Source organism: Equus caballus, chromosome 22 (genome assembly GCF_041296265.1).
Source record: "Equus caballus isolate H_3958 breed thoroughbred chromosome 22, TB-T2T, whole genome shotgun sequence".
Lineage (NCBI taxonomy): Eukaryota > Metazoa > Chordata > Mammalia > Perissodactyla > Equidae > Equus > Equus caballus.
In genome coordinates, this window is record NC_091705.1 from 15,449,646 (window position 1) to 15,467,806 (window position 18,161).

At 42.7% G+C, this 18,161-nt stretch overlaps 1 protein-coding gene across 10 annotated transcripts in view; it reads right to left on the minus strand.

Moving 5' to 3' along the window:
• PLCB4 (phospholipase C beta 4) overlaps positions 1–17,207 on the minus strand; it is a 389,234-nt gene extending 372,027 nt beyond the window's left edge. For 4 of the 10 annotated variants that reach the window (XM_070247466.1, XM_023626126.2, XM_070247461.1 and 1 more), the window contains exon 1: positions 16,977–17,207. The gene's annotated coding sequence lies outside the window, so the exon portion shown is untranslated. Of the gene's footprint in view, positions 1–15,628; positions 15,745–16,715; positions 16,888–16,976 lie in introns of those variants that run through there. The other 6 variants (XM_070247467.1, XM_023626127.2, XM_070247454.1 and 3 more) reach the window with 3 other exon arrangements.
• Positions 17,208–18,161: the final 954 nt, after the last annotated feature.

Genomic DNA, 18,161 nt, shown 5'->3' on the forward strand with positions numbered 1-18,161 from the left:
TCTCACAGGATTGATGTGAAAAGTGACGATGAGGAAGAGGAGGTCAATAACTTGCCCAAGGTCACTCAGTAGTCACTTAGCTAGTCGGTGACAAGGCGAGGACCCCACAGTACACACAACCATTTTGCTGTCTCCCAATGAGTTATGCCCAAATGTAAGTACCTGGTAGAATGCTTGACCTTTACGAGGCACTTGAAAAATACTGATTTCCTTCCCAATACACTGATGCTATACTTGAGAGTAACTTTAGAAAGCTATTTTCTGTGTGGAATCCTCAGCTATAAAATATATCCTTTTCAATCCAGATGAAATAAGTTTCAAGTGATCTCTTCTGTCATGTTCGCTCTGCCTGACTCTTTGTAAGGTCATATAGTCTAAATGAGCAAAGCAGACAGGGTAAAAATTTCAATGATAATTTAATTCATATCACCTCTTATACTCCAAAATGAGTCATGCGATGGACACATTTTATAACATCCCTCCAAAAAAAGAGTTTAAACATATTTTTTTCAAAGGAAGAAACAGACATTCTTCCAGATGTTGTGGTTATGATACCCAGAGAGTCAGAGCCTCAGGACTGGGAGCCCAACCTTCAGTTTGTTGAAGGATTCTTAGGAAAATGAACTCTTTCTCGTAAGTCTGTGCTGTATAAGGCCAATCCCCGTATAAAATGTTCACATATCTTGACAATTTTCTGGATTATTTTTATTACGTAACTGAGGATGTCATAGGAACAGGCATTTACAATCACACTGGGCTCTATGTTTTCAGAGTCTAGTCAACTCTCCTAAATGTCAAGGTTATAGCCAAGGTCAGTATATTTTCAGCCCAGGAAAGTGGGTTTCAGCAAGATAGAAAGATGCCCACTGTGCTGCCTCACATAAACACAGGAAATTTAAGAGTAAGACAAAACTTGATAATTAATGTTAAAAAATGCATTGCTTAGCTACCAATTTTAGAAACAGCAGAATGCATACAAATCCAAAATAGGATGTATGAAACCATGAAATGACAAGAGATGCACAATAGCAGCATGTGGTCAGCATCCCCATCTTACAGATTCATTTTAGGACACATGTAAGGGCCTACTACGTGTCAGCTACTATTCAAATCTGATTGAAAAACTGAGAATGAGTTATGATCGCTTGAAAGAACCAAACAGCTCAAAATTAGTTTATTCAAATAAATTCAAAGGAATTCCTGAGGTCACTGAAATTTCATGCACATACATAAACGGGTCAAGACATCTTATTACCTTGACCCCATTCTATGTTGTAGTATGTCAGGCTCTGGATACAGCATTATTTTTTTTGTTGGTGAGGAAGATTTTCCCTGAACGAACATCTGTGCCAATCTTCCTCTATTTTTTAGTATGTGAGCAGCCAGCACAGTGTGGCCACTAACAGTGGTGTGGGCTCTGTGCCCGGAAACCAAACCCAGGCCCCCGAAGCAGAGTGCACTGAACTTAACCACGAGGCCATCGGGGCTGGCCCCTGGTTACAGTATTTTAAATAAAATGTATCATATCTGAACTATCAAGTTTCTGCATGATTTAAGAAGAAAGCACCATCCTGTTTAAAAGCACCAAATCAAGCAAAATATGACATTGCACTTGATGAAAGTCCACACAATTTATTCTCCATACAATATTATAGAATAAAGTATATTAGAAAAGAAAAGCGCTTACTACCTAAAAAGAAATTAAAAGATTTTCTGGACTACTTAAAAGTTCAGTTAGAAGTTAAAAGTTAAGAAAGAAGAACCAAACCATTTTTTTGTTGTTGTTTAAAAAAACTTACCCTCTGACTTAGAGTGACAGCAGAGAAGTTCCATAAGTACACATTACTTATCAAACTATAAATTAGGCAATGATTCAAGCTCCTAATGATGGAAAATGATTTAATCTCACTTAACATGAAAGGTTTCCACTCTAAGACTACTTAAAGAAGGATGTAAAACTTACATAGGAAAGATACATAGATAGACAGATGGGCTGACTAAAGGATCTACACGATTTGTCTAACCCCTGCCCATAAACAAACTAACTTACGAAAGTTCAGTGAAAGCAAATCCCCTGAAAACTAAGCCAACTCAAGAACAAAATCACCTTTTCAAATTAGGATTACATGTTCAAATACCAAAATTATAATTTTGAAATCATGAAAGAGTATACATGTTTTTTTAAATCACTATTCTAATTTTGACCATTCTGTTTTCCTAAATATTGCCAACTACATTCTTTTAAACAAATTTATTCAACAAACAAGGATAAAGTGCCTGCTATGTGCCACCTATTGTGCGAGGCGAACGAAGACGAAACAGACAACCTCAGCCTAAGAAGCGCAGTGTGTGTGCTGGGGTGTGCAGGTGTGTGTATGCGTGTGTCTAGAGGCAGGACACTGGAAGTTAAACAGGTAAACAAACATAGTATCACAACGGCTATGGAGACAGCATCCATAAAAAAAGAAACAGTAGCCGGCCTGATGGCGCAGCAGTTAAGTGCGCAAGTTCTGCTTCGGCGCCCCAGGGTTCGCCAGTTAGGATCCCGGGTGCGGACATGGCACCGCTTGGCAAGCCATGCTGTGGTAGGTGTCCCACATAGAAAGTAGAGGAAAACAGGCACGGGTGTTAGCTCAGGGCCAGTCTTCCTCAGCAAAAAGAGAAGGATTGGCAGCAGTTAGCTCAGGGCTAATCTTCCTCAAAAAGAGAAAAGAAAAGAAAAGAAACAGCAGAACAAATAAATCATTTATACTATTGTGGTCTATAATACTTTCATTTGTTTCAGTTTTGCTATCAATAGGACTGCTTTGAGCTGCATGTAAAGAAACCCCACTGTATTAGTTTGCTAGGGCTGCCATAACAAATACCCCAGACCGGGTGGTTTACAACAGAAATTATTTCCTCACTGTTCTGGAGGCTGCAAGTTCAAGATCAAGGTGCCAACAGGATTGTTTTCTGGGAACTTTCCTTGGCATAAAGACAGCCACATTCTCACTGTGTGCTCACACAGCCTTTCCTCTGTGCACACACATCCTTGGTTTCTTTCCTGTATCCTAATATCCTCTTCTTAAAAGGACACTGGTCACAGTGGAACAGGTCCCATCCTAACAGTTTCATTTTTAATTTATTTATCTCTTATCCCCAAATACAGTCACATTCTGAGGTACTGTGGGTTACCGCTTCAACATATGAATTTTGGAGTGACACAATTCAGTCCATAACACCCATCAAAGAGACTTAATCAAATTGTCACTTATTTTTCTCAGTTAACAAGAAATTCATAGGTAAGTTGATCAAGGCTGGTGAAGCCACTCAAGTAAGTCATCAAGAAACTGGGCGCCCTCTACTTCCGGTACTGCCATCCTCAGTGTGTGGCTCTCATTGTCATAACCACAAGATGGCAGCTGCACGTCTAAGCATCATGTCCCAGTTCCAGGACGGAAAGGAAGAAATGAGGGAGAAAAAGCCTACACAATGATGTCTATCTATATCTCCCTGGCCAGAACTGGGTGAGCACTCCTGGCTACAGTGTAGGCCAAGAAGGGGAGATTTTTAAGTGGACACATTGCTACCCTGAACCAAAAGGACAGCTCCATCAGATAGAAGGGAGGGAGAAGTGTGTCCCACATACCTCGCTGACCACAGATGTTGCCGTATAGATTCAGATAGACCTCAGTTTGAAGCCTGCCTGTGCCAATGATCAACTGTGTGACCCTGAAGAAGTGCTTCAATCACTCAGTTTTCTGAGTATCAAACAGTGGTAATTATACCACCTTTGATTCGCTGAGAGAATTAACTAGCTGCATTTATTCGTAAGGCCCAGGACACACTGCCTAGGCCTAAAGGACACTGGGGTGGGGCCTGGTCTTAAAGTACCCTGGGAAATCACAACTTTCTAAAAATACCACAAAGCCACCTGTAAAGACTCAAAAATATCAAAGAACTGGCTCCATTTCTTTACAGTGTGACTTTGCACAAATCCCGTTCATTCCACAGCGTGGCCCGAGAGCCTGCAGTCTCCATCTATCTCGTGCGTGCGTGTGTGTGTGTGTGCGTGCGTGTGACACTTCCTTCCTGATGGTCTTACACCTTACATGAGGTGGGGGTAGGAAGCACTGATTCATTAGCACTTGTGTTCCTGGCATCGTATATCTTCTGCCCAAAAAAAGGGTACTTTCATCTGTAGGAGGAAAAGGACACGAATTTCTCTTGAGATATTCTAGACCAGAAACCCTATTTAGAAGTGGGGTCTACCCTGCAGGTAATGCATGCCTTCACCTCTCCAACAAAGCTTGGTTTGGTAAACCCAGCCTTGGTCTGGTAAAAAGTGAAAATCTCCAGAAGGTTTTTAAAAGGTATTTGCCACTCAATCAAAGAGTGGATTCTTCCTGGTGAGCAATCTTGATATGAAACCTGTTGGTCTGCCATGTTTATAAATTCAAGCTGAGAAAATAAAAAGTAACATGTAACAGAACGTTTCAAAAGAGCCTGGTTCCGGCAGAGTTACTTTCAGGATCCGTATTAATACCCAAATGATCTGTGCTTTTACATTTCCTCCCTTCTCTCCGATAGCTGCACAAGAAACTTCTACGTGTTACTCATGACAGATGGGAGAGGAGCTTTAACCAGTTACTTTGAAATTCTTTCAAAGAGAATGAAAAATGGACAGAATGAGGCCAGACTTTAGATTCTCAGAGGGCCTCACAGGTCCAAAAAGGCTCTAACTAAAAGGAAACATTCTCCATCTGTATTTCTAAACTGCTATCGTGAAATACTTTCTCAGAAGCTGCAATAACTAAACTATAATCCTTCTTCATGTTGTCTCCATTCAAATTTGAATAAGGATATATCTAATAATTAACATACTTACCCAACATGTTTTCAACGCAAAGCTAAAAGAAAGGTGCTAAATCAAAAAGATGCCAGTTAGGAAGAAGAAACCTCTTAAACATTGCTGACGCTCCAAGCTCAGGGAGAAGGGCACAGTTAAGACCGTCAAATCCAATATTTTTGTAAGACTCAACCAACAACATGAATAAAATGCTCCCTCCTGATTTTGGAATTGCAAAAGATACTCTCTTAAAAACAATATTCAGCAGACTATTTTCCTTCAATTAATTAAGAGCTCTCTTGCTTTCTCTTTGGCACTGATATATTCAGAGGTCATTTGAAAAATACAATGCTAAAATAAATACAAAGCATTTTAGATTACCAAGAGTTCCACTTAATAAAAATAATCTGATTAAATAAATGCTCTCTCCCCCTAAATTTCCAGCAAGTTTGAAATCAAAAAATTTCTCTGATTTGCGATTCTATCATAGTGTAAGAAAAATAAGCATCACTTGATTAAAATCAAACTCATAAAATAGAAAAACACTAAGAGAGTGTGCCCACCAGGAATAGATGATAAACTATATTCAGAGAAATGTCTCCTCTGGTCTGAGTATACTAATAAATTATAATATCAGAATTTCTGTTACCAGAAATAACGAATATAGAGTTTTCAAATTATTGATCATCTTTCCAAATTGATCATCGTGCTACTTCTCAGTGACCAGTGTAAATAATCATGGAATACTTTTTCCCTCTGTAATAAGTCTGCAGATGGCTTCAATTTATTAAACATGGCACTTCTTCTGCTTATTCATCAGATTGCTTTCCTAATTTGCCCAGTCTGCAGACTTTGCAATAATGGCATTTGGTTATTCATCCATTTAAGAGATGTTGATTTAGTTTCTAATATGCACCAGATTCTTCCCTTCCCCAGGAAAGTCATGCTGTGGCTAAAATTTGCAAACAATTTCAACAGGAGGACTGAGGATTTGTACCCAACCTGGAGGTGAAATCAAGGAAGGCTTTCTGGAAAAGACGGCAACTATGTGAAGTCTGTAAAGGTCTATAGGATTCAGCCAGTCAAAGAAGGGGATTGAGTGCCAAGTCGGGAAAGGCACTGTGGCCACAGACTTCACATCCTTGGAATTTTAATATAGCTTAGTAAAGGCGACGTAAATAAAGGCATTCAAACTTCACTGTAGAGCTCCGGCCCATGGATAGCTTGTATTTAGCAAATTAGGGAAACAGAATTAAATTCTGAAAGCAATAGGAAGCTGCTGAAGCATTTTAGAGGTAATGCTATAATAAGATTTGTCTTGTGCAAAATTCCTTCAGCTGAGCATGGAGAATAAATGAGCAAAGATGTAAACTTATAAAGTAGCCGTTTATTTGCCTAGAGAAACAGGGAAACTGAAGGGTTATTGGAGCAAGCAAGACATGAGTCACTGAGGACATAAACTTAAGCAGCGGCAATGGGAGAGGAGAGGACAGATAGATGCTGTTGGCTCAACAGATGGGTGACTCGTTTCACAAAAATTTAGAACCCAGGATGAGACAGGGTTCGAATGAAGTTGAGGACTTCTGTTTTGGACACACAGATCTGAGAGTACTCACAGGACTTCAACGTTAAGATTTCCAGAAGAAAACTGGATAGAATTGGAGCTCAGAGAAGAGGTCAGGGATATGGGACTCATCTGCGAACAAGTGGTTGTAAAAATGGTAGAAGTGAATGAGTTATTTCGTAGTGAAAGAGTCTGTGGAGTAAGAAGAGTCTACAGCAATGTAGAGACCTGCAGAGAATACCATTTGAGGGCTGGGTGGTGGATAAGATACTTCCAAAGCTCTGCATCTAACGTAGGACAACAGTATAGACTGGACAAGCAAGCCCATGCAATCAGGGCCTTCAGAAGTCCACAAGGGTAACAGCAGAAATGAATTAATCTAGTACAATTCCTTCAGGTTGGAGAAGTGAAGCGGCTTCCCTAGAGTCACCAACTTGGGGAATGGGCACACAGCAGTTGTAATGGCTAGTGTCTTGGTTTCTTACACCATAAAATTTGGAGGTAAGAAAAAAGGAACTCTTGATATTCCTTACTGCAGTGTGATTTTATGATTCTAATCAAGTTTCATTGCTCGTTCATTCAAGACAAGCACACAAACTAAACACAGCAGTCTTCACCTTTTCAAACAACAGAGCCAAGAAAACAAGAGAATAAATGAGGCTGAAATCTGAGTCTTACTGCCAATACCAAACAATGGGAAAATACAGCTTGTCTCTTCTTGGTGATGCTAATGATTCAGTTAAATTGACTTCTTTGAAGGAAAATTACTGTTAATAACCTTAATTTCCTCCTAGTCTTTTCCCCCCAGGTACCTGACATTTTAGATAAAATATTTTCATAAAATATTAAAAGCAAAGGAATTATATCTTAGGTATCCAACTCCACATTGACAGACTTTACGAATCCCTTTCGTCTCTCTTGTCTATAGCCTACACTTTTGGTTCACCAGTTAAATACATAAAGTTTCCCATTCTATACATTTCCCAAGAAAACCATTCCAATTGACTAAAAGAATTTTTTTTAAATGTTACTCTAAAGCCCCCCACAAATCTTACTGATACCAGCCACGTGCCACCATAGAATATTCCCAACTTCAATTTAAATTGAATCATGGTATCTGCAGTTTTCTTTTCTTTGTCCACAAAACCAGGCCATAGACTTTCCATCTTGGCCTGACCTCTCACCCCTGCACAACTTCGCTCTAGAATGGCAGGTGGGTAGAGTCTGCCATTTGCCTCCCCAGGCCTATTCTCCATCCTTCTCCACCCCTGCCTCCTCTCCCTTGCCCTCTGGCTTCTGTCTGGGTTCAGCTAGTGGAAGGCACAAACCAGAGTTTGGGGGCAGGAGGAAAGTGAGGTGGGCGTGTTTATTCCCCTGCTATCTCCCTGCAGAGATATTACAGCTTGGTTGTGTCCCTCTAATTTACAAAAGGGCACAGCTCTTGTCAGAGAGCCCTTCTGGCCCCTTCACTTGGAGTAGGAACGGCTCCCCATTGTTGCTCAGTCTCTATTCAGCACTCACCCTGGCTGTGGTCCCTCCAAGCACAGCTTCTCACCTTCTCAACCACACCTGCCCACACCTTCTCAACCACACCTGCCCACACCTTCTCAAGGGTCCCTTTATTAAAGCCCTCCTCAAAAGACTCAGTTTATACTTGCCATCTGTTCCCCAACAGGACCCTGAATGACAGAGGGTTGAAGAACGACCAGGTGGGGCCCTCCATTGTGGCTTTCACAGACATTACCAAAGGAAACTGTAAACTGTAAAACGCTATAACATTTCCATGAGCAAAACCTAGTACAGACTTTCTGGAATATGCAAGGTTTCAATGCCAAGGAAAGATGACTGAATCTTACCATATTTCTACAATTCACAATGTGCTGTAAAAATAAACATGCAGAAGGCAGAGAATCAGAATCTGAATGTCATTGCCAACCTAACCAGAATTTTTCGTAAAAATGGATATCTGGAGAAACAGATGAAAGAACAGAATCCATCTTTGAAAACAGAAACAATATTTCATTTTCCTGCTGTTTACCCACATTAAGATTTACTAGCATTGATATTGTGACGCTTTAGAGTGATTCCAAGTCTTTCAAGGGATGTCACAAAATCCTAAAAATTTACTAATAATTTACTCCATATTATTGATAAAATCTATAGTTATTAAAGGTATCACTTCTGAAAAAAGACGGGAATCAGTGACCTAGATTTTCCGTATTTTTCCCAATATCTCTCTAAATAAAAATACAGTGTAGTTTCTAATTTATATAGCCCTTTGTCCACATACCATGTCTAAGTATAATGGAAATTAACTTCAAGTATCTATTAACTAGTAAAACAATAAAATAGCATTATATCTGAACCTTCTACTTCAAGTAGAAGGTAAAAAGAGATTCTTAAATAATTAAGTATTTGAAAGTCTAAAGCTATAAATACACCTAGACAGAATTTTTAGCAATGAAATTAACTTGATTTTCCTTTAACTTGAGGTCAATTTCAACCTCTGTTGGCTGTGCAGGACCTCACTTCTTTGACCATATATTCAAGGATGCTCATGACATGTCCCTGGTCTGAGGAGTCTAGAGTTTCACAACTAACCATATAGATTAGAATATAGATTTTCAACTCTGATTCTACAAGATATCTCTTTACTAAAGAGTTTTTAAATTAGCCTCTTAAGTGGTAAATTCTTTTTGATTAAGTATTGTATTTTCAAGAAATTTTAAGGACAAAAACTATTTCTTAAGTTATTTCCTGGTGTACTGTATATAACCAAAATCTGACTGAATTAGTAAAGCCATGTGACAATGTGGGACATGCTTCAATTAGAGGAAATGCTCATAATTTGAGGCTCCACTAGATAGAAATTCCATAGAGAGCTTTTTTAAAGGCAATTTGGCAGTGCTCTCCCAAAATGTAAAATGTATATACCCTTTTGACCAAATAGTTCTGTTTCTAGGAATTTAGCTACAAGAAATTCTCACACATGTGCGTGAAGACCTACGTACAAAGACCTTCAATCTTCCAGTTTGCCACAGAGAAAACAGGAGAATAGCTAAATAAAATACAGTACGCCCACACTACCCAAGTTTATGTACTGTTAGAAAGAAAAAGATAATGTAATGTTAGGAAGAAAAAGATAACTAGTATACTCACATGGAAAGATCTCCAAGATACACACTTAAGTGGATCAAAGCAAGTCACAGAAAACTGTATACAGTATGAGCCAGTTTATGTAATAAGAAAAAGACACATACATATACTTACATATGTAAATGCATAGAAAAAGGAGAGAAAAGAGGTGCTCTAAGCTGTTGCCAATAGTTATATCTGGGAATGGGTGTAGGTGGGAAAGAGTTATTTTACATTTTGCTTCTGTATTTCTGCATTATTTCAACTGGAACATATGAATGTATTGTGTACCTCATTTTAAAAACCAATGAAAACAAAACATTAACAGAAATTCTAGAGACGGCTTTGGTGATTTGTCCAACAACAGAGTATCAGCAGATGTGAGAGAAACTCACCTCAAAGGGACTTCGCTTTCATTTGATCCAATGGGATCTCTCATTGAAGGGCCAAAGGGAAAATCAGGGCTGTTAAGTAGAGTGCAGACTGCAACACCAACCCTGTACGTCCAGGACAAATATAGCAACTATCAAACAGCCGTGGGGATACTGCACAACTGGTTAGACTTCAAACCAGCGATGCAGGCAAGGGAACCTCCACGTCCTCATAAACGAAGTCACCCACTTCTCCATACTTAGGTGTTCTTATTTTAAAGGAACACCAAGAAAGAGGAGATAAAAACATGTTCTGCCTTGCTAACTTTGTTTATTTGATAACATCCTAAGAAAAAAAGGAGAGAGAGAAAAAACAGGCAGAAATTCAGAAGCTAAAATTTATGTCCACTGGAAAGAAACGGCCATAACAACCTTCGTAAGAAATTTAACGGGGTGGGGGGAAGCATGAATAAAGAAGACGGTGTACTTACTTAAAGACGAAACTACTGACATTTTCTGGTACACAGTGTTGCCAGGCACTTACAGCTGACAAAAGGCTCAAAATGGGAGCTCACGGGCCGAATTCGTTCAATGAATATGTTTTGTTTGGCCACCCCATGAGCTGACACGTTTTTTATTCCAATTATTTCTAAACATTTTTAAATGAGATCTCACACTTAGAATAAATCTGGATTTCATGCTTCTCTTGAAAATGGAGAGGCGCTGGCAACCCTGAGCCCCACGCTCAGCTGGCAGAAATCTGTCAGACCTGCGGATCCCCAGGAAGGGGCATGGTAGAGCTCCCCATGGACACAGCCCCCACTCCCTAGGGTCTCTGACACCGGGGCAGACAGCCGCCTGTAGCTGACCCAGCCCTGAGAGCAATGAGAGTGTGCCACCCACTGACAGAAACCATGAGGAGCCTCACCAGGTAGAAGCTGGCCCTCAGACAACCAAAATTACTTCCTAGGCTCCCCCAGAGCAGCATTCAGAGAAACCGCCCTCTCTCAGACTTCCGGCCCATGTACCTGTGAATTAGATGAGGACACATGGCTTTATCCTCAACTTCCTATTTCAGTTCCATGTTCACAGAAGAGTTGCTAGAAGCTTCTCTCAGAGTTGCCAGAAGCTTCTCTGTGACACCTCAGCCATGTCACTTAAAATAACGGTCATAAAACTTTTTATTGTAACAAACCTTTCAGCAGCATGGACTTAGTGGCAGGTAACAGAGTACAGTGGTTAGAAGTTGGAGTTCAGTTCAAATCTCATCTCCAACTTTAACTCCCTGAAGTCAGTAACTTCACCTTTCCAAGCCTCAGTTTCCCCAGATGTAAAATGGAAATACTAGTAGTAACCACCAAAATAGCTGTTGGGAAGATTAAAGGATGAGGCGTATTTTAAGGGCTCAAAATATCTGTTGTTTTGTCACTGTTGTTGCTATTACTACATAAAGCAGAGACAGGGAGCGCTCCCACTGAAGCCCTGTGGGAAAACAGGAGCGCAAAACCTCCCCCTAGACATCAAAGATATCCACATTATTCTAGTGGATGCCTCTCTCCTTCCAGGCCTAAATGGCTTAATATGGTCTTTTTCAAAAGCTTGGCTGGAAGACACAGACGCCCTGGGGATAGCATCTGGCTTCACTGAGTTATCTTTTGAAACCCCACAGTCACAGAATTTTGAGACAGTTAGGGCTGAATTAATGTTAGGTCCCTCTGCCTAACAGCAGTCACAAAGTCAGAAAAGTCCAGAAGAAGATACAGAACTTCACAGAGGTCCTAAAAGGTGACTGGAGCTTTCCGTATTTGCAAGGGGGCAGAACAAATGTCCCTTACTAAAAGTTTTCTAGGGTGTGCCAGCCCAGTGGCATGGTGGTTGAGGTCGCCCACTCCACTTTGGCGGCCTGGGGTTTGCGGGTTCAGATCCCAAAAAAAGTTTTATAGGAATTCAGCATGCTTTGGATGGATAGGTCAATGGCATTTGCCCCTCTGGCAGAGGAGAACTGGCGGGTGAGCAGGAATACTGGTAGTATTAGTACGAGAAGGACTAATAGCAGTTGGAGCAACAGTAGTAGTAACACCATACCCAGCATCATTCACAGTATAGTACCAGGCATTTTGCCCCAGAGGGTTATTCTCCTCAGATTACAGATCATGCAACTGAGGCTAAGTGTGGATGCCCAGGGTCAGAGCTAACACACAGCATAGTCAGGATTTGAGCTCAGGTCTGCCTGACTGCAGCACCTGAACATCTCAGCGCCTTTACACTCCTGGGAGCAGAGCTACAGTAGAATCCCCCACTTAGCCACCCAGCTGCCTCCAAGACGGAGTGTAGCCAGAACAGCTGTCCTTTACCTTGAGTGGGTCACGCTCCCCCTTCAGTCTGGTGAATCCTACAGACCCATCTCAGCACAATATTTTTAAATGGATAAAACTAAGCACAAAGGAAGCCAATGCTATTACAATATACTCATCAAAATAATTTTAAAAACTGGATACACATAGCAATGTATGTCCATCTTTTTCAACCCTTTAAATGCCAAGATCAGCAGTGGCTCTAATACCTGTCTAAATCTTAGATGGAAGTAAGTGAAAATAAAGACTAATTCATTTGCCAGCTCTATTCCTGGAGCTACCAAATTCCATCATCAGACCATTCCAGGGTGGACCTGAGCTGGGGTCCTGTTCTGAGGGAGAGAGCAAGAAGTCAAATGTAAATCTAATGGTCTGTGATCTTGTCTCTCTGGATGAGCTACTTACAATTAATTACTTCGAGTTACTTTCTTCCTCGTGTTCTAAGGAAATGGCGACTTCATTCATGTTAGGGGGCCAAAATCATCCTTTAATCGTGCAGGAGGAAAAGAAGGCTTTAAGAAGGGCATTGCCTATTAAAGCAATGATTTGCCTGGCCTGAGGGTGGCTCCTTTGCTGGTGGTGAAATTTCCCAGTCCTCAGCACACCAAAGGATCATGGGAGGAGAGCAGTGAAGGAGACTCCCAGTCAAAGGGATAAGATAACATTATCTTGTGGTCAAGTGTGTGCAACCTTCTCATTGAAAGTTTTATACAGGTGGTAGGCAAGAGAGGTGTTCAGAGAAAAAGCTTCCTCTGATTTATGTCCTTTTCAACTATTTTGATTCCACAAAGGAAAGGAAAGAAAAAGTAGATGGAGTTCATGCAGAGAAAATATTCACCGTCTTGAACATCAGGGTCTCCTAGCTGAGATCTGGAAGGTAGGGCCTGGCTGCTTTCATCTCCTCTATAAACTTGGGTTACACCTTCGGCATATGAAAAGCACGCGAAGGCATGCGTTTCCAGCCAGACTAGAAAGCAGGATTTGGGGGCAGTTGTTGCAATCAAGGGAAATGAGCTTTCAATTCTGGGGTGATTTTTTTTTTGAAAGCAGGCTTACTTCCAGTAAGGACAACGCAAACTTCTCGCTCATCTACTCAGTAATTCATTATCACTCAGCTCTACTTCCATTGAGGGGGAAGCAAACCCGTTTTTATATTTGGCTAGCTAAAGAGTCACAGCCTCTGAATGGACAAAACCTTTACACCATTCGAAGGCCTAACGAGATAAATAATATTACACCTTGAGGAAGTATGTCTACTTTAAAGGGGAGGCTTTATCAAAAGAAAAACCATTAAACAGAAAAACAAACACTAAGGAATGGAAGAAAGACCTACACAAGGTTATTAGATTTCCTGAATATTACAGCGAAATAGAAAAAATGTGGGACGGCCAGCACTGAGGATTAAGCAGTGGCCTCGCAAACACAGTTAACATTTGAACACCAACAGCAAAACCAGACAAAGTCGCTGCTGCCGACCACCAGCAATGAAAAGCTATCTTAATTTCTCAATAGGTGGATAAGTCTCTTTGACAGACACTACTATGGTCTACAAGTTCACATTAAGACATGAAAAGCAACTATTTTAGAAATTTCAGTCTGGACATGAAATACCAGCTGTGATCATTAAAGCGTCTCCATTAGTCCTTGACCTCATTCTGCATATCAAACGCAGAAGTTCTTGGTTTTATAGGACTCACTGTGATAGACAGTTGACTAAAAACCTGGGTCATCAGTCCTAATAAACAGGCTGTTTCAGCCTTTACAAGTGGTCACAAACGACGATAACTTAATCATAATCTGCTAAATACTTTTAAGTTTCAAACAATATTTTTGCTTCCCCAAAAATATTTGAGTTCACTATTAAGGGCATTTGTGAAGACCATGAGAAATACGTAATCTTTCTTTCCCATGACTATATTACCTAAGGGCTGTGATCCACAAAGATAACATTTATTCTCAATATAAGATTTTAAAATTAAAAAATCAAATAAACTCAGCAGCTAATTGCTAACGCATCATTGAAAAATAATCCACAAAAATTATTTATGAATTCTGCTGAGTTTGCCAGCTACATCTGAAAGTTTGGGGATGAAAAGGCAGACACAAAATCCAGAAGCTGCCTTCACTTTTACTACATCCTTTCGCAAATCAGCATACCAAGGTGATCAATTCAAGGAAAACAAGAGAGCAGCTCTGAAGCTCATTTTCACCTCAATTTTAACTTGGAGGATAGGTTAGGGCTGAATACTAAGCAAGTGCTTAGTCATCATTTCAGTAGTTAATGAATCAAACCCCAAAACGGATTTAGTAGTACCCTAGGAAAATACCACGACGATTTGGATTGCCAAATATAACTGTCCCACGAGGCCAAAATCAGCAGCGTACATTAATCTAAAGACGTTGGATATGTTCTTGGGAAAGACGAAACAGTGGGGCTATGAGCACTGGCTTGGTCTCTGCTGGGGATGAAATATTCCCAAGAGCTGACGTAGATTTACAAAATCCATTTCTGTAAAAGCTTTCTGGTAACTCTGAAGACTTTTTAAACTTCCGTATTTCACCGTCTCACAAGGCAAAAACACACCACCTCAAGATTCTAGGGCATGTAAGTAGTATAACAACACTCAGATTTTCAGGCACCCAAACATACAACTTAGAAAAGAGTATTTGAGAACAAAGCTCTTCTGTGTGGGTGTGCATTTGTCAAATAAAAGGTAGCATTATCCTGACAGACAAAAACGTGTACCCAGTGATCAAACGGAGGCTTAGAAATTGTGTTTTGACAGTTACTTGTAGAATAGCATTTTCACCAGCGATTAATTCAGAGCTGGGGAGTGATATCATCAAAGCTAAATCAAAACTAAGTTCGGATGGTTGGGTAATAACACAGTGGAGGAAAGCGTAATCAGTAATCTAATACAAGGTACCTTTAGTTATATTCTAATCTGCTACATGCAAAGGGTTACTAGTTAAGGCAGCAAAAGTCTCTTTACACTAAAATGCCAATAAAAAAATGCTATTCCATTTAAAAAGTGAATTTTTATGAAAACAGGTGTTCTCCCAAGATGGCAATCATTCATTAAACTTCTAAAGTTCAAAAGGGAGATGACATAAGAGATTAAAACACCAGCAGAAAAATATACAAGGCTGTCCTTTGAAAGACACAGCATTCTAGATTATATAACATAGATAATGGGAGATTAAACCACACGCCCCTGGCCAGCTAGATTTCTGTTCTTCCGCATGATTCTCTAACTCAGGCCACTGAAGTTTGAAAAGTACATACAATTAGCTTCTCAGTCCACACACATATTTTTCAAACCAAGAGTCTTCAAAAAAAGAAAAGGATAAAGTTAAAATTTTACACACTCACACAGACACACAATTTTTCTTTTCGGAAGAACAGAGTTCCTCAGACGCTTTCTTAATCTCCTTGTAGACTTCTAGGTAAAGTCACCAGTTGCTTTTCCTGGTGATGTTTACTCTACGAATCTGATTTCTCTTTAAAGGGGAAACAATCCTATTTTAGATGTTACACAGCTGCTTATGTTTGCACGACATTATTGCCAACCAAATAGAATTATTAAACAGCCATCTTCACACATTCATAACTTAGAGTCCGCCATGTATCACATTTATGGTAAAAAAAATGACCTTTCATGAATGTTTTGGCCAAAATTAAATGTCAAACACGTGCTTTAGAACAATAGCTGGAATCACTATCGAGTAAAAAAAAAAAAAGTTAGGGGAATAGAGGGTCATCTCTCCAATACATGCATATTTATGAAAACATAACAGGTATTTGCATCTTTCTCTAGAAAAATGCTAGTTTTATGATTCTAGATAAAGTTGCACTTAGACACACTTGGAAATTGGAGAATTCCGTATTTCCATACTTCTATATAGTACTGCCTACAAAGTCTACAGTCAGAAGTACCGTACGACATAGACAAGGTCTAATTAATTAAGGAAAAGGCAACTTTAAAATTCTGAAAATAAGACATCATCGTTTACATGCTTTTAGGAGGCCCGAAGACTGCTCCCAACGAGTGCCGGCCTGTCAGTGTTGTTTTAAGTGGAAATGGTCAATCATGTCTATTATTTCCCCAGAAGAGGTAAGATCCACACGCACACACATTTACAGGCATTGCACGGTGCCAACTATTTCCAACCAAAATAATCATATACACGTCGGGCCGAGCTATTTCTAGCCAGAAGTGGTGAACGTCTGCAGTCTAAGGAAACACAGAAAGCGATGATTATAGGAAGGAGGTGGCGGCGGGGACCCCTGCCTGCCGCACGCGCAGGGCGCCTAGCACCCCGCACCTGCACCGGCTACTCGGCCGGGCATCCGGGTGCGCGCGCGCGCGTCCGGGACGCACCCGCCGGGAGCAAACAAGCCCCGCGGGCCCGGGCGGGCGGGAGCATCCTCGGGCGGGACCTGAAATGCCTTCTCCTACCTGTCACTTTGCCCGGAGCTGCTGCCGGGGATGTGGCAACGGCCGCCGCCTGGAGACCCAGTGTGTGCGCGCGCGTGAGTGCGCGCGTGTGTCTGTGAGATCTTGTTTGCGGTGCAGCTCACTTACTGCTCCCGGCGCCACCAACCCCCTCCCCCATAAAGAGCCGGCCGCCGAGCCCCCTCCCGGCGCGCCCAGTCCCGCCCCTCGCCTGCCCCCGCGCCCCCACCCCGCCTCCCTGCCGCCCCGGCGCGCGGTCCTTACCTCGGCCGAGGCGGGGGTCTCCGGGGCGCTCCTCCGCGAAGCCGCGGGGCAGCGCCGGCCCACTCCGCCCGCCTGCCCGCTCGCCCGCCGGGCTCGGCGTGTCCCCGGCTCCGGGCCCCGCCGCCCCTCCGTGGCCCGCCGCTCCCTCCTCGCCAGCCCCAGAGTCTCCCTCCTCGTTCTCGCCTCCCGGCTCCAGAGCCCGAGCTGTCGCCTCGCAGCCCCAACCTGCCCAGGCTACGGAGCATGCCCAGTGCGGCGCGCCCGGGCTGGGCTGGGGGTGGGCAGGGGCCGGGCCGGCCGCCCGGCGGCCGCGAGCCGGCGGGGCGGGGAGGGGGCGCCGGCAGGGCTAGGGACGCAGCCTCGCCGCCAGGGGCCGGCGGCCCAGGGGGGTGGAGGGCAGCGCTACGAGAAGGTGGGTGGGGCGTCCGGGGAAGCCTCCCCGCGGCGCGCTCCTCGGGGGTCTCTCCAGCCGCCCCCCGGCGTCCCAGCGCGGCGGCACGTGCCCAGTGCCTGGGGTCCGGATGCGCCCTGCGTGGCGCCGGGCGCAGAACCTTAAGGGGGAGGGCAGAGTGGCACCCTTCTCCGAAGGGAGACCCGCAGCCTGCCGTGGGCCATGGGGCGGGGGTGGGGGTAAGGAGTGAAGGGAGATCAGGACTGGCAAAAACAGGTACCTCAAAGCTGCTGGCGGGGTTGGAGGGAGTGTTTATTTGTTGATATCTTGTTTAATAAACACATAAAGCGCTTACAGTGCACTGTTCTAAACGCTTTTTATTCGTATAATCGTTAAAACAATCTTCCAAAGCAAGTACTACTATAATCTTTTTTTTCCTCAAGGTTTAAACTGAGCCATAGAGAAATTAAGTGGTTCCAAAAAGTCTTCCCCAAAGCGCAACCTCAGAGACGCAAACCCCCCAGACTTTGGTCCCTGGAATGCTGAGACGCTGCTCCAGCCAGTCCCCGGCTCGCCCCTGCCCTACAACGGCCCCCGGGTGGCTCCGAGTCACCCTCGCACTCAGATCCTAACGGTGTTCAGTCTAGCATCACTCTTTGTGTGGACCCTCACAACGTGCTGCTCCAGGACTCCAGGGAGGGCTCCCTCCTCCCGGAGGCCACTCCGCCTCCTCCTCCCGGCCGGCGGCCACCAAAACCCGGAGACGTGGCACCTGCGCACTGGGGACTGGGGCC